The sequence below is a fragment of the Narcine bancroftii genome, chromosome 7 (genome assembly GCF_036971445.1).
Source record: "Narcine bancroftii isolate sNarBan1 chromosome 7, sNarBan1.hap1, whole genome shotgun sequence".
NCBI lineage: Eukaryota > Metazoa > Chordata > Chondrichthyes > Torpediniformes > Narcinidae > Narcine > Narcine bancroftii.
Window position 1 is genome coordinate 72,616,728 of NC_091475.1, and position 23,685 is coordinate 72,640,412.

Below are 23,685 nucleotides of genomic sequence, written 5' to 3' on the forward strand. Positions count from 1 at the left end.
TGATACTTTGAGTGAATGACAGCACCTCTTGCTGATACTGTGAGTGAATGACAGAGCTTCTTGCTGATACTGTGAGTGAATGACAGAGCCTCTTGCTGATACTGTGAGTGAATGACAGAGCCTCTTGCTGATACTGTGAGTGAATGACAGAGCATCTTGCTGATACTGTGAGTGAATGAATGAGCCTCTTACTGATACTGTGAGTGAATGACAGAGCCTCTTGCTGATACTGTGATTGAATGACAGAGCCTCTTGCTGATACTTTGAGTGAATGACAGCACCTCTTGCTGATACTGTGAGTGAATGACAGAGCTTCTTGATGATACTCTGAGTGAATGACAGAGCCTCTTGCCGATACTTTGAGTGAATGACAGAGCCTCTTGCTGATACTGTGAGTGAATGATAGAGCCTCTTGCTGATACTGTGAGTGAATGACAGAACCTCTTGCTGATTCTGTGAGTGAATGACAGAGCCTCTTGCTGATATTGTGAGTGAATGACAGAGCCTCTTGCTGATACTGTGAGTGAATGACAGAGCCTCTTGCCGATACTCTGAGTGAATGACAGAGCCTCTTGCCGATACTGTGAGTGAATGATAGAGCCTCTTGCCGATACTGTGAGTGAATGACAGAGCCTCTTGCCGATACTCTGAGTGAATGACAGAGCCTCTTGCTGATATTGTGATTGAATGACAGAGCCTCTTGCTGATACTGTGAGTGAATGACAGAGCCTCTTGCTGATACTGTGATTGAATGACAGAGCCTCTTGCTGATATTGTGATTGAATGACAGAGCCTCTTGCTGATATTGTGATTGAATGACAGAGCCTCTTGCTGATATTGTGAGTGAATGATAGAGCCTCTTGCTGATACTGTGAGTGAATGACAGAGCCTCTTGCTGATATTGTGAGTAAATGATAGAGCCTCTTGTCGACATTGTGAGTGAATGACAGAGCCTCTTGCTGATTCTGTGATTGAATGACAGAGTCTCTTGCTGATACTGTGAGTGAATGACAGAGCCTCTTTCTGATACTGTGAGTGAATGATAGAGCCTCTTGCCGATACTGTGAGTGGATGACAGAGCCTCTTGCCGATACTGTGAGTGAATGACAGAGCCTCTTGCCGACATTTTGAGTGAATGACAGACCCTCTTGCTGACACTGTGAGTGAAAGACAGAGCCTCTTGCCGACATTGTGAGTGAATGACAGAACCTCTTGCTGATACTGTGAGTGAATAACAGAGACTCTTACCGATACTGTGAGTGAATGACAGTGCCTCTTGCCGATACTGTGAGTGAATGACAGAGCCTCTTGCTGATACTGTGAGTGAATGACAGAGCCTCTTGCTGATACTGTGAGTGAATGACAGAGCCTCTTGCTGATACTGTGATTGAATGACAAAGCCTCTTGCTGATACTGTGAGTGAATGACAGAGCCTCTTGCTGATACTGTGAGTGAATGACAGTGCCTCTTGCTGATACTGTGAGTGAATGAAAGAGCCTCTTGCTGATACTGTGAGTGAATGACAGAGCCTCTTGCTGATACTGTGAGTGAACGACAGAGTCTCTTGCTGACGTTGTGAGTGAATGACAGAGCCTCTTCCTGATTCTGTGAGTGAATGACAGAACCTCTTGCTGATACTGAGAGTGAATGACAGAGCCTCTTGCTGATATTGTGAGTGAATGACAGAGCCTCTTCCTGATTCTGTGATTGATTGACAGAGCCTCTTGCTGATATTGTGAGTGAATGACAGAGCCTCTTGCAGATACTGTGATTGATTGACAGAGCCTCTTGCTGATACTGTGAGTGAATGACAGAGCCTCTTGCTGATATTGTGAGTGAATGACAGAGCCTCTTGCTGATATTGTGAGTGAATGACAGAGCCTCCTGCTGATATTGTGAGGTGAATGACAGAGCCTCTTGCTGATACTGTGAGTGAATGACAGAGCCACTTGCTGATACTGTGAGTGAAAGACAGAGCCTCTTGCCGACATTGTGAGTGAATGACAGAGCCTCTTCCTGATACTGTGAGTGAATGACAGAGCCACTTGCTGATATTGTGAGTGAATGACAGAGCCTCTTGCTGATATTGTGAGTGAATGACAGAGCCTCTTGCTGATACTGTGAGTGAATGACAGAGCCACTTGCTGATACTGTGAGTGAAAGACAGAGCCTCTTGCCGACATTGTGAGTGAATGACAGAGCCTCTTCCTGATACTGTGAGTGAATTACAGAGCCACTTGCTGATACTGTGAGTGAAAGACAGAGCCTCTTGCCGACATTGTGAGTGAATGACAGAGCCTCTTGCTGATACTGTGAGTGAATAACAGAGACTCTTTCCGATACTGTGAGTGAATGACAGTGCCTCTTGCCGATACTGTGAGTGAATGACAGAGCCTCTTGCTGATACTGTGAGTGAATGACAGAGCCTCTTGCTGATACTGTGAGTGAATGACAGAGCCTCTTGCGGATACTGTGATTGAATTACAGAGCCTCTTGCTGATACTGTGAGTGAATGACAGAGCCTCTTGCTGATACTGTGAATGAATGACAGTGCCTCTTGCTGATACTGTGAGTGAATGAAAGAGCCTCTTGCTGATACTGTGAGTGAATGACAGAGCCTCTTGCTGATACTGTGAGTGAATGACAGAGTCTCTTGCTGAAGTTGTGAGTGAATGACAGAGCCTCTTCCTGATTCTGTGAGTGAATGACAGAGCCTCTTGCTGATACTGTGAGCGAATGAAAGAGCCTCTTGCTGATATTGTGAGTGAATGACAGAGCCTCTTCCTGATTCTGTGATTGATTGACAGAGCCTCTTGCTGATATTGTGAGTGAATGACAGAGCCTCTTGCAGATACTGTGAGTGAATGACAGAGCCTCTTGCTGATACTGTGATTGAATGACAGAGCCTCTTCCTGATACTGTGATTGAATGACAGAGCCTCTTCCTGATACTGTGAGTGAATGACAGAGCCTCTTGCTGATACTGTGAGTGAATGACAGAGCCTCTTGCTGATACTGTGCGTGAATGACAGAGCCTCTTGATGATACTGTGAGTGAATGACAGAGCCTCTTGCTGATACTGTGAGTGAATGACAGAGCCTCTTGCTGATACTGTGAGTGAATGACAGACCCTCTTGCTGATACTGTAAGTGAATGACAGAGCCTCTTGCTGATACTGTAAGTGAATGACAGAGCCTCATCCTGATACTGTGAGTGAATGACAGAGCCTCTTGCTGATATTGTGAGTGAATGACAGAGCCTCTTGCTGATATTGTGAGTGAATGACAGAGCCTCTTGCTGATATTGTGAGTGAATGACAGAGCCTCTTGCTGATACTGTGAGTGAATGACAGAGCCTCTTGCTGATACTCTGAGTGATTAACTGTGAGCCTCTTGCTGATATTGTGAGTGAATGACAGAGCCTCTTCCTGATACTGTGAGTGAATAACAAAGCCTCTTGCTGATACTGTGAGTGAATGAATGAGCCTCTTGCTGATACTGTGATTGAATGACTGAGCCTCTTGCTGATACTGTGAGTGAATGACAGAGCCTCTTGCTGATACTTTGAGTGAATGACAGCACCTCTTGCTGATACTGTGAGTGAATGACAGAGCCTCTTGCTGATACTTTGAGTGAATGACAGCACCTCTTGCTGATACTGTGAGTGAATGACAGAGCCTCTTGCTGATACTGTGAGTGAATGACAGAGCCTCTTGCTGATACTGTGAGTGAATGACAGAGCATCTTGCTGATACTGTGAGTGAATGAATGAGCCTCTTGCTGATACTGTGATTGAATGACAGAGCCTCTTGCTGATACTTTGAGTGAATGACAGCACCTCTTGCTGATACTGTGAGTGAATGACAGAGCTTCTTGATGATACTGTGAGTGAATGACAGAGCCTCTTGCTGATACTGTGAGTGAATGACAGAGCCTCTTGCTGATACTGTGAGTGAATGAATGAGCCTCTTGCTGATACTGTGATTGAATGACAGAGATTCTTGCTGATACTGTGAGTGAATGACAGAGCCTCTTGCTGATACTGTGAGTGATTGACAGAGCCTCTTGCTGATACTGTGAGTGAATGACAGAGCCTCTTGCTGATACTTTGATTGAATGACAGAGCCTCTTGCTGATACTGTGAGTGAATGACAGAGCCTCTTGCTGATTCTGTGAGTGAATGACAGAGCCTCTTGCTGATATTGTGAGTGAATGACAGAGCCTCTTGCTGATACTGTGAGTGAATGACAGAGCCTCATGCCGATACTCTGAGTGAATGACAGAGCCTCTTGCTGATACTGTGATTGAATGACAGCCTCTTGCTGATACTCTGAGTGAATGACAGAACCTCTTGCTGATACTGTGAGTGAATGACAGAGTCTCTTCCTGACGTTGTGAGTGAATGACAGAGCCTCTTGCTGATACTGTGAGTGAATGACAGAGCCTCTTGCTGGTATTGTGAGTGAATGACAGAGCCACTTCCTGATTCTGTGAGTGAATGACAAAGCCTCTTGCTGATACTGTGAGTGAATGACAGAGCCTCTTGCTGAGATTGTGAGTGAATGACAGAGCCTCCTGCTGATACTGTGAGTGAATGTCAGAGCCTCTTGCTGATATTGTCAGTGAATGACAGAGCCTGTGAGTGAACGACAGAGCCTCTTGCTGATACTGTGAGTGAATGACAGAGCCTCTTGCTGATACTGTGAGTGAATGACAGAGCCTCTTCCTGATTCTGTGATTGATTGACAGAGCCTCTTGCAGATGTTGTGAGTGAATGACAGAGCCTCTTCCTGATTCTGTGATTGATTGGCAGAGCCTCTTGCTGATACTGTGAGTGAATGACAGAGCCTCTTGCAGATACTGTGAGTCAATGACAGAGCCTCTTGTTGATATTGTGAATGAATGACAGAACCTCTTGCTGATACTGTGATTGAATGACAGAGCCTCTTCCTGATACTGTGATTGAATGACAGAGCCTCTTCCTGATACTGTGAGTGAATGACTGAGCCTCTTGCTGATACGGTGAGTGAATGACAGAGCGTCTCGCTGATACTGTGCGTGAATGACAGAGCCTCTCGCTGATACTGTGAGTGAATGACAGAGCCTCTTGCTGATACTCTGAGTGAATGTCAGAGCCTCTTGCTGATACTGTGAGTGAATGACAGAGCCTCTTGCTGATACTGTGAGTGAATGACAGAGCCTCTAGCTGATACTGTGAGTGAATGACAGAGCATCTTGCTGATACTTTGATTTAATGACAGAGCCTCTTGCTGATACTGTGATTGAATGACAGAGCCTCTTGCTGATACTGTGAGTGAATGACAGAGCCTATTGCTGATACTGTGAGTGAATGACAGAGCCTCTTCCTGATATTGTGAGTGAATGACAGAGCCTCTTGCCGACATTGTGAGTGAATGACAGAGCCTCTTGCTGATTCTGTGATTGAATGACAGAGCCTCTCGCTGATACATTTAGTACATGACAGAGCCTCTTGCTGATACTGTGAGTGCATGACAGAGCCTCTTGCTGATACTGTGAGTGAATGACAGAGCCTCTTGCTTATACTGTGAGTGAATGACAGAGCCTCTTGCTGATACTGTGAGTGAATGACAGAGCCTCTTGCTGATACTGTGAGTGAATGACAGAGCCTCTTGCTGATACTGTGATTGAATGACAGAGTCTCTTGCTGATATTGTGATTGAATGACAGAGGCTCTTTCTGATACTGTATTTGAATGACAGAGCCTCTTGCTGATACTGTGAGTGAATGACAGAGCCTCTTGCTGATACTGTGAGTGAATGACAGAGCCTCTTGCTGATATTGTGATTGAATGACAGAGCCTCTTGCTGATACTGTGAGTGAATGACAGAGCCTCTTGCTGATACTGTGATTGAATGACAGAGCCTCTTGCTGATATTGTGATTGAATGACAGAGCCTCTTGCTGATATTGTGATTGAATGACAGAGCCTCTTGCTGATATTGTGAGTGAATGATAGAGCCTCTTGCTGATACTGTGAGTGAATGACAGAGCCTCTTGCTGATATTGTGAGTAAATGATAGAGCCTCTTGTCGACATTGTGAGTGAATGACAGAGCCTCTTGCTGATTCTGTGATTGAATGACAGAGTCTCTTGCTGATACTGTGAGTGAATGACAGAGCCTCTTTCTGATACTGTGAGTGAATGATAGAGCCTCTTGCCGATACTGTGAGTGGATGACAGAGCCTCTTGCCGATACTGTGAGTGAATGACAGAGCCTCTTGCCGACATTTTGAGTGAATGACAGACCCTCTTGCTGACACTGTGAGTGAAAGACAGAGCCTCTTGCCGACATTGTGAGTGAATGACAGAACCTCTTGCTGATACTGTGAGTGAATAACAGAGACTCTTACCGATACTGTGATTGAATGACAAAGCCTCTTGCTGATACTGTGAGTGAATGACAGAGCCTCTTGCTGATACTGTGAGTGAATGACAGTGCCTCTTGCTGATACTGTGAGTGAATGAAAGAGCCTCTTGCTGATACTGTGAGTGAATGACAGAGCCTCTTGCTGATACTGTGAGTGAATGACAGAGTCTCTTGCTGACGTTGTGAGTGAATGACAGAGCCTCTTCCTGATTCTGTGAGTGAATGACAGAGCCTCTTGCTGATACTGAGAGTGAATGACAGAGCCTCTTGCTGATATTGTGAGTGAATGACAGAGCCTCTTCCTGATTCTGTGATTGATTGACAGAGCCTCTTGCTGATATTGTGAGTGAATGACAGAGCCTCTTGCAGATACTGTGATTGATTGACAGAGCCTCTTGCTGATACTGTGAGTGAATGACAGAGCCACTTGCTGATACTGTGAGTGAAAGACAGAGCCTCTTGCTGACATTGTGAGTGAATGACAGAGCCTCTTCCTGATACTGTGAGTGAATGACAGAGCCACTTGCTGATATTGTGAGTGAATGACAGAGCCTCTTGCTGATATTGTGAGTGAATGACAGAGCCTCTTGCTGATACTGTGAGTGAATGACAGAGCCACTTGCTGATACTGTGAGTGAAAGACAGAGCCTCTTGCCGACATTGTGAGTGAATGACAGAGCCTCTTCCTGATACTGTGAGTGAATGACAGAGCCACTTGCTGATACTGTGAGTGAAAGACAGAGCCTCTTGCCGACATTGTGAGTGAATGACAGAGCCTCTTGCTGATACTGTGAGTGAATAACAGAGACTCTTTCCGATACTGTGAGTGAATGACAGTGCCTCTTGCCGATACTGTGAGTGAATGACAGAGCCTCTTGCTGATACTGTGAGTGAATGACAGAGCCTCTTGCTGATACTGTGAGTGAATGACAGAGCCTCTTGCGGATACTGTGATTGAATTACAGAGCCTCTTGCTGATACTGTGAGTGAATGACAGAGCCTCTTGCTGATACTGTGAATGAATGACAGTGCCTCTTGCTGATACTGTGAGTGAATGAAAGAGCCTCTTGCTGATACTGTGAGTGAATGACAGAGCCTCTTGCTGATACTGTGAGTGAATGACAGAGTCTCTTGCTGACGTTGTGAGTGAATGACAGAGCCTCTTCCTGATTCTGTGAGTGAATGACAGAGCCTCTTGCTGATACTGTGAGTGAATGAAAGAGCCTCTTGCTGATATTGTGAGTGAATGACAGAGCCTCTTCCTGATTCTGTGATTGATTGACAGAGCCTCTTGCTGATATTGTGAGTGAATGACAGAGCCTCTTGCAGATACTGTGAGTGAATGACAGAGCCTCTTGCTGATACTGTGATTGAATGACAGAGCCTCTTCCTGATACTGTGATTGAATGACAGAGCCTCTTCCTGATACTGTGAGTGAATGACAGAGCCTCTTGCTGATACTGTGAGTGAATGACAGAGCCTCTTGCTGATACTGTGCGTGAATGACAGAGCCTCTTGATGATACTGTGAGTGAATGACAGAGCCTCTTGCTGATACTGTAAGTGAATGACAGAGCCTCTTGCTGATACTGTGAGTGAATGACAGAGCCTCTTGCTGATACTGTAAGTGAATGACAGAGCCTCTTGCTGATACTGTAAGTGAATGACAGAGCCTCATCCTGATACTGTGAGTGAATGACAGAGCCTCTTGCTGATATTGTGAGTGAATGACAGAGCCTCTTGCTGATATTGTGAGTGAATGACAGAGCCTCTTGCTGATATTGTGAGTGAATGACAGAGCCTCTTGCTGATACTGTGAGTGAATGACAGAGCCTCTTGCTGATACTCTGAGTGATTAACTGTGAGCCTCTTGCTGATATTGTGAGTGAATGACAGAGCCACTTCCTGATACTGTGAGTGAATGACAGAGCCTCTTGCTGATACTGTGAGTGAATGAATGAGCCTCTTGCTGATACTGTGATTGAATGACTGAGCCTCTTGCTGATACTGTGAGTGAATGACAGAGCCTCTTGCTGATACTTTGAGTGAATGACAGCACCTCTTGCTGATACTGTGAGTGAATGACAGAGCTTCTTGCTGATACTGTGAGTGAATGACAGAGCCTCTTGCTGATACTGTGAGTGAATGACAGAGCCTCTTGCTGATACTGTGAGTGAATGACAGAGCATCTTGCTGATACTGTGAGTGAATGAATGAGCCTCTTGCTGATACTGTGATTGAATGACAGAGCCTCTTGCTGATACTTTGAGTGAATGACAGCACCTCTTGCTGATACTGTGAGTGAATGACAGAGCTTCTTGATGATACTGTGAGTGAATGACAGAGCCTCTTGCTGATACTGTGAGTGATTGACAGAGCGTCTTGCTGATACTGTGAGTGAATGACAGAGCCTCTTGCTGATTCTGTGAGTGAATGACAGAGCCTCTTGCTGATATTGTGAGTGAATGACAGAGCCTCTTGCTGATACTGTGAGTGAATGACAGAGCCTCTTGCCGATACTCTGAGTGAATGACAGAGCCTCTTGCCTATACTTTGATTGAATGACAGAGCCACTTGCTGATACTGTGAGTGAATGACAGAGCCTCTTGCTGATACTGTGATTGAATGACAGAACCTCTTGCTGATTCTGTGAGTGAATGACAGAGCCTCTTGCTGATATTGTGAGTGAATGACAGAGCCTCTTGCTGATACTGTGAGTGAATGACATAGCCTCTTGCCGATACTCTGAGTGAATGACAGAGCCTCTTGCCGATACTGTGAGTGAATGATAGAGCCTCTTGCCGATACTGTGAGTGAATGACAGAGCCTCTTGCCGATACTGTGAGTGAATGACTGAGCCTCTTGCTGATACTGTGAGTGAATGACAGAGCCTCTTGCTGATACTGTGAGTGAATGACAGAGCCTCTTGCTGATACTGTGAGTGAATGACAGAGCCTCTTGCTGATACTGTGAGTGAATGACAGAGCCTCTTTCTGATACTGTGAGTGAATGACAGAGCCTCTTGCTGATACTATGAGTGAATGATAGAGCCTCTTGATGATACTGTGAGAGAATGACAGAGCCTCTTGCTGATACTGTGAGTGAATGACAGACCCTCTTGGTGATATTGTGAGTGAATGACAGAGCCTCTTGCTGATATTGTGATTGAATGAGAGAGCCTCTTGCTGATATTGTGATTGAATGACAGAGCCTCTTCCTGATTCTGTGATTGATTGACAGAGCCTCTTGCTGATACTGTGAGTGAATGACAGAGCCTCTTGCTGATATTGTGATTGAATGACAGAGCCTCTTGTTGATACTGTGAGTGAACGACAGAGCCTCTTGCAGATACTGTGAGTGAATGACAGAGCCTCTTGCTGATACTGTGAGTGAATGACAGAGCCTCTTCCTGATTCTGTGATTGATTGACAGAGCCTCTTCCTGATAAGGTGAGTGAATGACAGAGACTCTTGCAGATACTGTGAGTGAATTGCAGAGCCTCTTCCTGATCATGTGATTGAATGACAGAGCCTCTTGCTGATACTGTGAGTGAATGACAGAGCCTCTTGCTGATACAGTGAGTGAATGACAGAGCCTCTTGCTGATACTGTGAGTGAATGACAGAGCCTCTTGCTGATACTGTGAGTGAATGACAGAGCCTCTTGCTGATACTGTGAGTGAATGACAGAGCCTCTTGCTGATACTGCGAGTGAATGACAGAGCCTCTTCCTGATATTGTGAGTGAATGACAGAACCTCTTGCCGACATTGTGAGTGAATGACAGAGCCTCTTGCTGATTCTGTGATTGAATGACAGAGCCTCTTGCTGATACAGTTATTACATGACAGAGCCTCTTTCTGATACTGTGAGTACATGATAGAGCTGCTTGCTGATACTGTGTGTGCATGACGGAGCCTCTTGCAAACACTGTAAGTGCATTATAGAGCCTCTTGCTGATACAGTGAGTGAATGACAGAGCCTCTTGCTGATACTATGAGTGAATGACAGAGCCTCTTGCTGATATTGTGAGTGAATGACAGAGCCTCTTGCTGATATTGTGAGTGAATGACAGAGCCTGTTGCTGATACTGTGAGTGAATGAAAGAGCCTCTTGCTGATATTGTGAGTGAATGACAGAGCCTCTTGCTGATACTGTGAGTGAATGACAGAGCCTCTTGCTGATACTGTGAGTGAATGACAGAGCCTCTTGCTGATACTGTGAGTGAATGACAGAGTCTCTTGATTATACTGTGAGTGAATGACAGAGCCTTTTGCTTATACTGTGAGTGAATGACAGAGCCTCTTGCTGATACTGTGAGTGAATGACAGAGCCTCTTGCTGATATTGTGATTGAATGACAGAGCCTCTTGCTGATATTGTGATTGAATGACAGAGCCTCTTGCTGATACTGTGAGTGAATGACAGAGCCTTTTGCTTATACTGTGAGTGAATGACAGAGCCTCTTGCTGATACTGTGAGTGAATGACAGAGCCTCTTGCTGATACTGTGAGTGAATGACAGAGCCTCTTGCTGATACTGTGAGTGAATGATAGAGCCTCTTGTCGACATTGTGAGTGAATGACAGAGCCTCTTGCTGATTCTGTGATTGAATGACAGAGCCTCTTGCTGATACTGTGAGTGAATGACAGAGCCTCTTTCTGATACTGTGAGTGAATGACAGAGCCTCTTGCCGATACTGTGAGTGAATGACAGAGCCTCTTGCCGACATTTTGAGTGAATGACAGAGCCTCTTGCTGATACTGTGTGTGAAAGACAGAGCCTCTTGCCGACATTGTGAGTGAATGACAGAGCCTCTTGCTGATACTGTGAGTGAATAAAAGAGACTCTTGCAGATACTGTGAGTGAATGACAGAGCCTCTTGCCGATACTGTGAGTGAATGACAGTGCCTCTTGCCGATACTGTGAGTGAATGACAGAGCCTCTTGCTGATACTGTGAGTGAATGACAGAGCCTCTTGCTGATACTGTGATTGAATGACAGCCTCTTGCTGATACTCTGAGTGAATGACAGAACCTCTTGCTGATACTGTGAGTGAATGACAGAGTCTCTTCCTGACGTTGTGAGTGAATGACAGAGCCTCTTGCTGATACTGTGAGTGAATGACAGAGCCTCTTGCTGGTATTGTGAGTGAATGACAGAGCCTCTTCCTGATTCTGTGAGTGAATGACAAAGCCTCTTGCTGATACTGTGAGTGAATGACAGAGCCTCTTGCTGAGATTGTGAGTGAATGACAGAGCCTCCTGCTGATAATCTGAGTGAATGTCAGAGCCTCTTGCTGATATTGTCAGTGAATGACAGAGCCTGTGAGTGAACGACAGAGCCTCTTGCTGATACTGTGAGTGAATGACAGAGCCTCTTGCTGATACTGTGAGTGAATGACAGAGCCTCTTCCTGATTCTGTGATTGATTGACAGAGCCTCTTGCAGATGTTGTGAGTGAATGACAGAGCCTCTTCCTGATTCTGTGATTGATTGGCAGAGCCTCTTGCTGATATTGTGAGTGAATGACAGGGCCTCTTGCAGATACTGTGAGTCAATGACAGAGCCTCTTGTTGATATTGTGAATGAATGACAGAACCTCTTGCTGATACTGTGATTGAATGACAGAGCCTCTTCCTGATACTGTGATTGAATGACAGAGCCTCTTCCTGATACTGTGAGTGAATGACTGAGCCTCTTGCTGATACGGTGAGTGAATGACAGAGCGTCTCGCTGATACTGTGCGTGAATGACAGAGCCTCTCGCTGATACTGTGAGTGAATGACAGAGCCTCTTGCTGATACTCTGAGTGAATGTCAGAGCCTCTTGCTGATACTGTGAGTGAATGACAGAGCCTCTTGCTGATACTGTGAGTGAATGACAGGGCCTCTAGCTGATACTGTGAGTGAATGACAGAGCCTCTTGCTGATACTTTGATTTAATGACAGAGCCTCTTGCTGATACTGTGATTGAATGACAGAGCCTCTTGCTGATACTGTGAGTGAATGACAGAGCCTATTGCTGATACTGTGAGTGAATGACAGAGCATCTTGCAGATAATGTGAGTGAATGACAGAGCCTCTTCCTGATACTGTGAGAGAATGACAGAGTCTCTTGCTGATACTGTGAGTGAATGACCGAGGCTCTTGCTGATATTGTGAGTGAATGACAGAGCCTCTTGCTGATACTGTGAGTGAATGACAGAGCCTCTTGCTGATACTGTGAGTGAATGGCAGAGCCTCTTGCTGATACTGTGATTGAATGACAGAGCCTCTTGCTGATACTGTGAGTGAATGACAGAGCCTATTGCTGATACTGTGAGTGAATGACAGAGCATCTTGCAGATAATGTGAGTGAATGACAGAGCCTCTTCCTGATACTGTGAGAGAATGACAGAGTCTCTTGCTGATACTGTGAGTGAATGACCGAGCCTCTTGCTGATATTGTGAGTGAATGACAGAGCCTCTTGCTGATACTGTGAGTGAATGACAGAGCCTCTTGCTGATACTGTGAGTGAATGACAGAGCCTCTTCCTGATATTGTGAGTGAATGACAGAGCCTCTTGCCGACATTGTGAGTGAATGACAGAGCCTCTTGCTGATACAGTGAGTGAATGACAGACCCTCTTGCTGATACAGTGAGTGAATGACAGAGCCTCTTGCTGATACTGTGAGTGAATGACAGAGCCTCTTGCTGATACTGTGAGTGAATGATAGAGCCTCTTGCTGATACTGTGAGTGAATGATAGAGCATCTTGCTGATACAGTGAGTGAATGACAGAGCCTCTTGCTGATACTGTGAGTGAATGACAGAGCCTCTTGCTGATACTGTGAGTGCATGACAGAGCCTCTTGCTGATACTGTGAGTGAATGACAGAGCCTCTTGCTTATACTGTGAGTGAATGACAGAGCCTCTTGCTGATACTGTGAGTGAATGACAGAGCCACTTGCTGATACTGTGAGTGAATGACAGAGCCTCTTGCTGATACTGTGAGTGAATGACAGAGTCTCTTGCTGATATTGTGATTGAATGACAGATGCTCTTTCTGATACTGTGATTGAATGACAGAGCCTCTTGCTGATACTGTGAGTGAATGACAGAGCCTCTTGCTGATACTGTGAGTGAATGACAGAGCCTCTTGCTGATACTGTGATTGAATGACAGAGCCTCTTGCTGATACTGTGAGTGAATGACAGAGCCTCTTGCTGATACTGTGAGTGAATGACAGAGCCTCTTGCTGATATTGTGATTGAATGACAGAGCCTCTTGCTGATATTGTGAGTGAATGATAGAGCCTCTTGCTGATACTGTGAGTGAATGACAGAGCCTCTTGCTGATATTGTGAGTAAATGATAGAGCCTCTTGTCGACATTGTGAGTGAATGACAGAGCCTCTTGCTGATTTTGTGATTGAATGACAGAGCCTCTTGCTGATACTGTGAGTGAATGACAGAGCCTCTTTCTGATACTGTGAGTGAATGATAGAGCCTCTTGCCGATACTGTGAGTGAATGACAGAGCCTTTTGCCGACATTTTGAGTGAATGACAGACCCTCTTGCTGACACTGTGAGTGAAAGACAGAGCCTCTTGCCGACATTGTGAGTGAATGACAGAACCTTTTGCTGATACTGTGAGTGAATAACAGAGACTCTTTCCGATACTGTGAGTGAATGACAGAGCCTCTTGCTGATACTGTGAGTGAATGACAGAGCCTCTTGCTGATACTGTGAGTGAATGACAGAGCCTCTTGCTGATACTGTGATTGAATGACAAAGCCTCTTGCTGATACTGTGAGTGAATGACAGAGCCTCTTGCTGATACTGTGAGTGAATGACAGAGCCTCTTGCTGATACTGTGAGTGAATGACAGAGTCTCTTGCTGACGTTGTGAGTGAATGACAGAGCCTCTTCCTGATTCTGTGAGTGAATGACAGAGCCTCTTGCTGATACTGAGAGTGAATGACAGAGCCTCTTGCTGATACTGTGATTGAATGACAAAGCCTCTTGCTGATACTGTGAGTGAATGACAGAGCCTCTTGCTGATACTGTGAGTGAATGACAGTGCCTCTTGCTGATACTGTGAGTGAATGAAAGAGCCTCTTGCTGATACTGTGAGTGAATGACAGAGCCTCTTGCTGATACTGTGAGTGAACGACAGAGTCTCTTGCTGACGTTGTGAGTGAATGACAGAGCCTCTTCCTGATTCTGTGAGTGAATGACAGAACCTCTTGCTGATACTGAGAGTGAATGACAGAGCCTCTTGCTGATATTGTGAGTGAATGACAGAGCCTCTTCCTGATTCTGTGATTGATTGACAGAGCCTCTTGCTGATATTGTGAGTGAATGACAGAGCCTCTTGCAGATACTGTGATTGATTGACAGAGCCTCTTGCTGATACTGTGAGTGAATGACAGAGCCTCTTGCTGATATTGTGAGTGAATGACAGAGCCTCTTGCTGATATTGTGAGTGAATGACAGAGCCTCCTGCTGATATTGTGAGGTGAATGACAGAGCCTCTTGCTGATACTGTGAGTGAATGACAGAGCCACTTGCTGATACTGTGAGTGAAAGACAGAGCCTCTTGCCGACATTGTGAGTGAATGACAGAGCCTCTTCCTGATACTGTGAGTGAATGACAGAGCCACTTGCTGATATTGTGAGTGAATGACAGAGCCTCTTGCTGATATTGTGAGTGAATGACAGAGCCTCTTGCTGATACTGTGAGTGAATGACAGAGCCACTTGCTGATACTGTGAGTGAAAGACAGAGCCTCTTGCCGACATTGTGAGTGAATGACAGAGCCTCTTCCTGATACTGTGAGTGAATTACAGAGCCACTTGCTGATACTGTGAGTGAAAGACAGAGCCTCTTGCCGACATTGTGAGTGAATGACAGAGCCTCTTGCTGATACTGTGAGTGAATAACAGAGACTCTTTCCGATACTGTGAGTGAATGACAGTGCCTCTTGCCGATACTGTGAGTGAATGACAGAGCCTCTTGCTGATACTGTGAGTGAATGACAGAGCCTCTTGCTGATACTGTGAGTGAATGACAGAGCCTCTTGCGGATACTGTGATTGAATTACAGAGCCTCTTGCTGATACTGTGAGTGAATGACAGAGCCTCTTGCTGATACTGTGAATGAATGACAGTGCCTCTTGCTGATACTGTGAGTGAATGAAAGAGCCTCTTGCTGATACTGTGAGTGAATGACAGAGCCTCTTGCTGATACTGTGAGTGAATGACAGAGTCTCTTGCTGAAGTTGTGAGTGAATGACAGAGCCTCTTCCTGATTCTGTGAGTGAATGACAGAGCCTCTTGCTGATACTGTGAGCGAATGAAAGAGCCTCTTGCTGATATTGTGAGTGAATGACAGAGCCTCTTCCTGATTCTGTGATTGATTGACAGAGCCTCTTGCTGATATTGTGAGTGAATGACAGAGCCTCTTGCAGATACTGTGAGTGAATGACAGAGCCTCTTGCTGATACTGTGATTGAATGACAGAGCCTCTTCCTGATACTGTGATTGAATGACAGAGCCTCTTCCTGATACTGTGAGTGAATGACAGAGCCTCTTGCTGATACTGTGAGTGAATGACAGAGCCTCTTGCTGATACTGTGCGTGAATGACAGAGCCTCTTGATGATACTGTGAGTGAATGACAGAGCCTCTTGCTGATACTGTGAGTGAATGACAGAGCCTCTTGCTGATACTGTGAGTGAATGACAGAGCCTCTTGCTGATACTGTAAGTGAATGACAGAGCCTCTTGCTGATACTGTAAGTGAATGACAGAGCCTCATCCTGATACTGTGAGTGAATGACAGAGCCTCTTGCTGATATTGTGAGTGAATGACAGAGCCTCTTGCTGATATTGTGAGTGAATGACAGAGCCTCTTGCTGATATTGTGAGTGAATGACAGAGCCTCTTGCTGATACTGTGAGTGAATGACAGAGCCTCTTGCTGATACTCTGAGTGATTAACTGTGAGCCTCTTGCTGATATTGTGAGTGAATGACAGAGCCTCTTCCTGATACTGTGAGTGAATAACAGAGCCTCTTGCTGATACTGTGAGTGAATGAATGAGCCTCTTGCTGATACTGTGATTGAATGACTGAGCCTCTTGCTGATACTGTGAGTGAATGACAGAGCCTCTTGCTGATACTTTGAGTGAATGACAGCACCTCTTGCTGATACTGTGAGTGAATGACAGAGCTTCTTGCTGATACTGTGAGTGAATGACAGAGCCTCTTGCTGATACTGTGAGTGAATGACAGAGCCTCTTGCTGATACTGTGAGTGAATGACAGAGCATCTTGCTGATACTGTGAGTGAATGAATGAGCCTCTTGCTGATACTGTGATTGAATGACAGAGCCTCTTGCTGATACTTTGAGTGAATGACAGCACCTCTTGCTGATACTGTGAGTGAATGACAGAGCTTCTTGATGATACTGTGAGTGAATGACAGAGCCTCTTGCTGATACTGTGAGTGAATGACAGAGCCTCTTGCTGATACTGTGAGTGAATGAATGAGCCTCTTGCTGATACTGTGATTGAATGACAGAGATTCTTGCTGATACTGTGAGTGAATGACAGAGCCTCTTGCTGATACTGTGAGTGATTGACAGAGCCTCTTGCTGATACTGTGAGTGAATGACAGAGCCTCTTGCTGATACTTTGATTGAATGACAGAGCCTCTTGCTGATACTGTGAGTGAATGACAGAGCCTCTTGCTGATTCTGTGAGTGAATGACAGAGCCTCTTGCTGATATTGTGAGTGAATGACAGAGCCTCTTGCTGATACTGTGAGTGAATGACAGAGCCTCATGCCGATACTCTGAGTGAATGACAGAGCCTCTTGCTGATACTGTGATTGAATGACAGCCTCTTGCTGATACTCTGAGTGAATGACAGAACCTCTTGCTGATACTGTGAGTGAATGACAGAGTCTCTTCCTGACGTTGTGAGTGAATGACAGAGCCTCTTGCTGATACTGTGAGTGAATGACAGAGCCTCTTGCTGGTATTGTGAGTGAATGACAGAGCCTCTTCCTGATTCTGTGAGTGAATGACAAAGCCTCTTGCTGATACTGTGAGTGAATGACAGAGCCTCTTGCTGAGATTGTGAGTGAATGACAGAGCCTCCTGCTGATACTGTGAGTGAATGTCAGAGCCTCTTGCTGATATTGTCAGTGAATGACAGAGCCTGTGAGTGAACGACAGAGCCTCTTGCTGATACTGTGAGTGAATGACAGAGCCTCTTGCTGATACTGTGAGTGAATGACAGAGCCTCTTCCTGATTCTGTGATTGATTGACAGAGCCTCTTGCAGATGTTGTGAGTGAATGACAGAGCCTCTTCCTGATTCTGTGATTGATTGGCAGAGCCTCTTGCTGATACTGTGAGTGAATGACAGAGCCTCTTGCAGATACTGTGAGTCAATGACAGAGCCTCTTGTTGATATTGTGAATGAATGACAGAACCTCTTGCTGATACTGTGATTGAATGACAGAGCCTCTTCCTGATACTGTGATTGAATGACAGAGCCTCTTCCTGATACTGTGAGTGAATGACTGAGCCTCTTGCTGATACGGTGAGTGAATGACAGAGCGTCTCGCTGATACTGTGCGTGAATGACAGAGCCTCTCGCTGATACTGTGAGTGAATGACAGAGCCTCTTGCTGATACTCTGAGTGAATGTCAGAGCCTCTTGCTGATACTGTGAGTGAATGACAGAGCCTCTTGCTGATACTGTGAGTGAATGACAGAGCCTCTAGCTGATACTGTGAGTGAATGACAGAGCATCTTGCTGATACTTTGATTTAATGACAGAGCCTCTTGCTGATACTGTGATTGAATGACAGAGCCTCTTGCTGATACTGTGAGTGAATGACAGAGCCTATTGCTGATACTGTGAGTGAATGACAGAGCCTCTTCCTGATATTGTGAGTGAATGACAGAGCCTCTTGCCGACATTGTGAGTGAATGACAGAGCCTCTTGCTGATTCTGTGATTGAATGACAGAGCCTCTCGCTGATACATTTAGTACATGACAGAGCCTCTTGCTGATACTGTGAGTGCATGACAGAGCCTCTTGCTGATACTGTGAGTGAATGACAGAGCCTCTTGCTTATACTGTGAGTGAATGACAGAGCCTCTTGCTGATACTGTGAGTGAATGACAGAGCCTCTTGCTGATACTGTGAGTGAATGACAGAGCCTCTTGCTGATACTGTGATTGAATGACAGAGTCTCTTGCTGATATTGTGATTGAATGACAGAGGCTCTTTCTGATACTGTATTTGAATGACAGAGCCTCTTGCTGATACTGTGAGTGAATGACAGAGCCTCTTGCTGATACTGTGAGTGAATGACAGAGCCTCTTGCTGATATTGTGATTGAATGACAGAGCCTCTTGCTGATACTGTGAGTGAATGACAGAGCCTCTTGCTGATACTGTGATTGAATGACAGAGCCTCTTGCTGATATTGTGATTGAATGACAGAGCCTCTTGCTGATATTGTGATTGAATGACAGAGCCTCTTGCTGATATTGTGAGTGAATGATAGAGCCTCTTGCTGATACTGTGAGTGAATGACAGAGCCTCTTGCTGATATTGTGAGTAAATGATAGAGCCTCTTGTCGACATTGTGAGTGAATGACAGAGCCTCTTGCTGATTCTGTGATTGAATGACAGAGTCTCTTGCTGATACTGTGAGTGAATGACAGAGCCTCTTTCTGATACTGTGAGTGAATGATAGAGCCTCTTGCCGATACTGTGAGTGGATGACAGAGCCTCTTGCCGATACTGTGAGTGAATGACAGAGCCTCTTGCCGACATTTTGAGTGAATGACAGACCCTCTTGCTGACACTGTGAGTGAAAGACAGAGCCTCTTGCCGACATTGTGAGTGAATGACAGAACCTCTTGCTGATACTGTGAGTGAATAACAGAGACTCTTACCGATACTGTGATTGAATGACAAAGCCTCTTGCTGATACTGTGAGTGAATGACAGAGCCTCTTGCTGATACTGTGAGTGAATGACAGTGCCTCTTGCTGATACTGTGAGTGAATGAAAGAGCCTCTTGCTGATACTGTGAGTGAATGACAGAGCCTCTTGCTGATACTGTGAGTGAATGACAGAGTCTCTTGCTGACGTTGTGAGTGAATGACAGAGCCTCTTCCTGATTCTGTGAGTGAATGACAGAGCCTCTTGCTGATACTGAGAGTGAATGACAGAGCCTCTTGCTGATATTGTGAGTGAATGACAGAGCCTCTTCCTGATTCTGTGATTGATTGACAGAGCCTCTTGCTGATATTGTGAGTGAATGACAGAGCCTCTTGCAGATACTGTGATTGATTGACAGAGCCTCTTGCTGATACTGTGAGTGAATGACAGAGCCACTTGCTGATACTGTGAGTGAAAGACAGAGCCTCTTGCCGACATTGTGAGTGAATGACAGAGCCTCTTCCTGATACTGTGAGTGAATGACAGAGCCACTTGCTGATATTGTGAGTGAATGACAGAGCCTCTTGCTGATATTGTGAGTGAATGACAGAGCCTCTTGCTGATACTGTGAGTGAATGACAGAGCCACTTGCTGATACTGTGAGTGAAAGACAGAGCCTCTTGCCGACATTGTGAGTGAATGACAGAGCCTCTTCCTGATACTGTGAGTGAATGACAGAGCCACTTGCTGATACTGTGAGTGAAAGACAGAGCCTCTTGCCGACATTGTGAGTGAATGACAGAGCCTCTTGCTGATACTGTGAGTGAATAACAGAGACTCTTTCCGATACTGTGAGTGAATGACAGTGCCTCTTGCCGATACTGTGAGTGAATGACAGAGCCTCTTGCTGATACTGTGAGTGAATGACAGAGCCTCTTGCTGATACTGTGAGTGAATGACAGAGCCTCTTGCGGATACTGTGATTGAATTACAGAGCCTCTTGCTGATACTGTGAGTGAATGACAGAGCCTCTTGCTGATACTGTGAATGAATGACAGTGCCTCTTGCTGATACTGTGAGTGAATGAAAGAGCCTCTTGCTGATACTGTGAGTGAATGACAGAGCCTCTTGCTGATACTGTGAGTGAATGACAGAGTCTCTTGCTGACGTTGTGAGTGAATGACAGAGCCTCTTCCTGATTCTGTGAGTGAATGACAGAGCCTCTTGCTGATACTGTGAGTGAATGAAAGAGCCTCTTGCTGATATTGTGAGTGAATGACAGAGCCTCTTCCTGATTCTGTGATTGATTGACAGAGCCTCTTGCTGATATTGTGAGTGAATGACAGAGCCTCTTGCAGATACTGTGAGTGAATGACAGAGCCTCTTGCTGATACTGTGATTGAATGACAGAGCCTCTTCCTGATACTGTGATTGAATGACAGAGCCTCTTCCTGATACTGTGAGTGAATGACAGAGCCTCTTGCTGATACTGTGAGTGAATGACAGAGCCTCTTGCTGATACTGTGCGTGAATGACAGAGCCTCTTGATGATACTGTGAGTGAATGACAGAGCCTCTTGCTGATACTGTAAGTGAATGACAGAGCCTCTTGCTGATACTGTGAGTGAATGACAGAGCCTCTTGCTGATACTGTAAGTGAATGACAGAGCCTCTTGCTGATACTGTAAGTGAATGACAGAGCCTCATCCTGATACTGTGAGTGAATGACAGAGCCTCTTGCTGATATTGTGAGTGAATGACAGAGCCTCTTGCTGATATTGTGAGTGAATGACAGAGCCTCTTGCTGATATTGTGAGTGAATGACAGAGCCTCTTGCTGATACTGTGAGTGAATGACAGAGCCTCTTGCTGATACTCTGAGTGATTAACTGTGAGCCTCTTGCTGATATTGTGAGTGAATGACAGAGCCACTTCCTGATACTGTGAGTGAATGACAGAGCCTCTTGCTGATACTGTGAGTGAATGAATGAGCCTCTTGCTGATACTGTGATTGAATGACTGAGCCTCTTGCTGATACTGTGAGTGAATGACAGAGCCTCTTGCTGATACTTTGAGTGAATGACAGCACCTCTTGCTGATACTGTGAGTGAATGACAGAGCTTCTTGCTGATACTGTGAGTGAATGACAGAGCCTCTTGCTGATACTGTGAGTGAATGACAGAGCCTCTTGCTGATACTGTGAGTGAATGACAGAGCATCTTGCTGATACTGTGAGTGAATGAATGAGCCTCTTGCTGATACTGTGATTGAATGACAGAGCCTCTTGCTGATACTTTGAGTGAATGACAGCACCTCTTGCTGATACTGTGAGTGAATGACAGAGCTTCTTGATGATACTGTGAGTGAATGACAGAGCCTCTTGCTGATACTGTGAGTGATTGACAGAGCCTCTTGCTGATACTGTGAGTGAATGACAGAGCCTCTTGCTGATTCTGTGAGTGAATGACAGAGCCTCTTGCTGATATTGTGAGTGAATGACAGAGCCTCTTGCTGATACTGTGAGTGAATGACAGAGCCTCTTGCCGATACTCTGAGTGAATGACAGAGCCTCTTGCCTATACTTTGATTGAATGACTGAGCCTCTTGCTGATACTGTGAGTGAATGACAGAGCCTCTTGCTGATACTTTGAGTGAATGACAGCACCTCTTGCTGATACTGTGAGTGAATGACAGAGCTTCTTGCTGATACTGTGAGTGAATGACAGAGCCTCTTGCTGATACTTTGAGTGAATGACAGCACCTCTTGCTGATACTGTGAGTGAATGACAGAGCTTCTTGCTGATACTGTGAGTGAATGACAGAGCCTCTTGCTGATACTGTGAGTGAATGACAGAGCCTCTTGCTGATACTGTGAGTGAATGACAGAGCATCTTGCTGATACTGTGAGTGAATGAATGAGCCTCTTGCTGATACTGTGATTGAATGACAGAGCCTCTTGCTGATACTTTGAGTGAATGACAGCACCTCTTGCTGATACTGTGAGTGAATGACAGAGCTTCTTGATGATACTGTGAGTGAATGACAGAGCCTCTTGCTGATACTGTGAGTGATTGACAGAGCCTCTTGCTGATACTGTGAGTGAATGACAGAGCCTCTTGCTGATTCTGTGAGTGAATGACAGAGCCTCTTGCTGATATTGTGAGTGAATGACAGAGCCTCTTGCTGATACTGTGAGTGAATGACAGAGCCTCTTGCCGATACTCTGAGTGAATGACAGAGCCTCTTGCCTATACTTTGATTGAATGACAGAGCCACTTGCTGATACTGTGAGTGAATGACAGAGCCTCTTGCTGATACTGTGATTGAATGACAGAACCTCTTGCTGATTCTGTGAGTGAATGACAGAGCCTCTTGCTGATATTGTGAGTGAATGACAGAGCCTCTTGCTGATACTGTGAGTGAATGACATAGCCTCTTGCCGATACTCTGAGTGAATGACAGAGCCTCTTGCCGATACTGTGAGTGAATGATAGAGCCTCTTGCCGATACTGTGAGTGAATGACAGAGCCTCTTGCCGATACTGTGAGTGAATGACTGAGCCTCTTGCTGATACTGTGAGTGAATGACAGAGCCTCTTGCTGATACTGTGAGTGAATGACAGAGCCTCTTGCTGATACTGTGAGTGAATGACAGAGCCTCTTGCTGATACTGTGAGTGAATGACAGAGCCTCTTTCTGATACTGTGAGTGAATGACAGAGCCTCTTGCTGATACTATGAGTGAATGATAGAGCCTCTTGATGATACTGTGAGAGAATGACAGAGCCTCTTGCTGATACTGTGAGTGAATGACAGACCCTCTTGGTGATATTGTGAGTGAATGACAGAGCCTCTTGCTGATATTGTGATTGAATGAGAGAGCCTCTTGCTGATATTGTGATTGAATGACAGAGCCTCTTCCTGATTCTGTGATTGATTGACAGAGCCTCTTGCTGATACTGTGAGTGAATGACAGAGCCTCTTGCTGATATTGTGATTGAATGACAGAGCCTCTTGTTGATACTGTGAGTGAACGACAGAGCCTCTTGCAGATACTGTGAGTGAATGACAGAGCCTCTTGCTGATACTGTGAGTGAATGACAGAGCCTCTTCCTGATTCTGTGATTGATTGACAGAGCCTCTTCCTGATAAGGTGAGTGAATGACAGAGACTCTTGCAGATACTGTGAGTGAATTGCAGAGCCTCTTCCTGATCATGTGATTGAATGACAGAGCCTCTTGCTGATACTGTGAGTGAATGACAGAGCCTCTTGCTGATACAGTGAGTGAATGACAGAGCCTCTTGCTGATACTGTGAGTGAATGACAGAGCCTCTTGCTGATA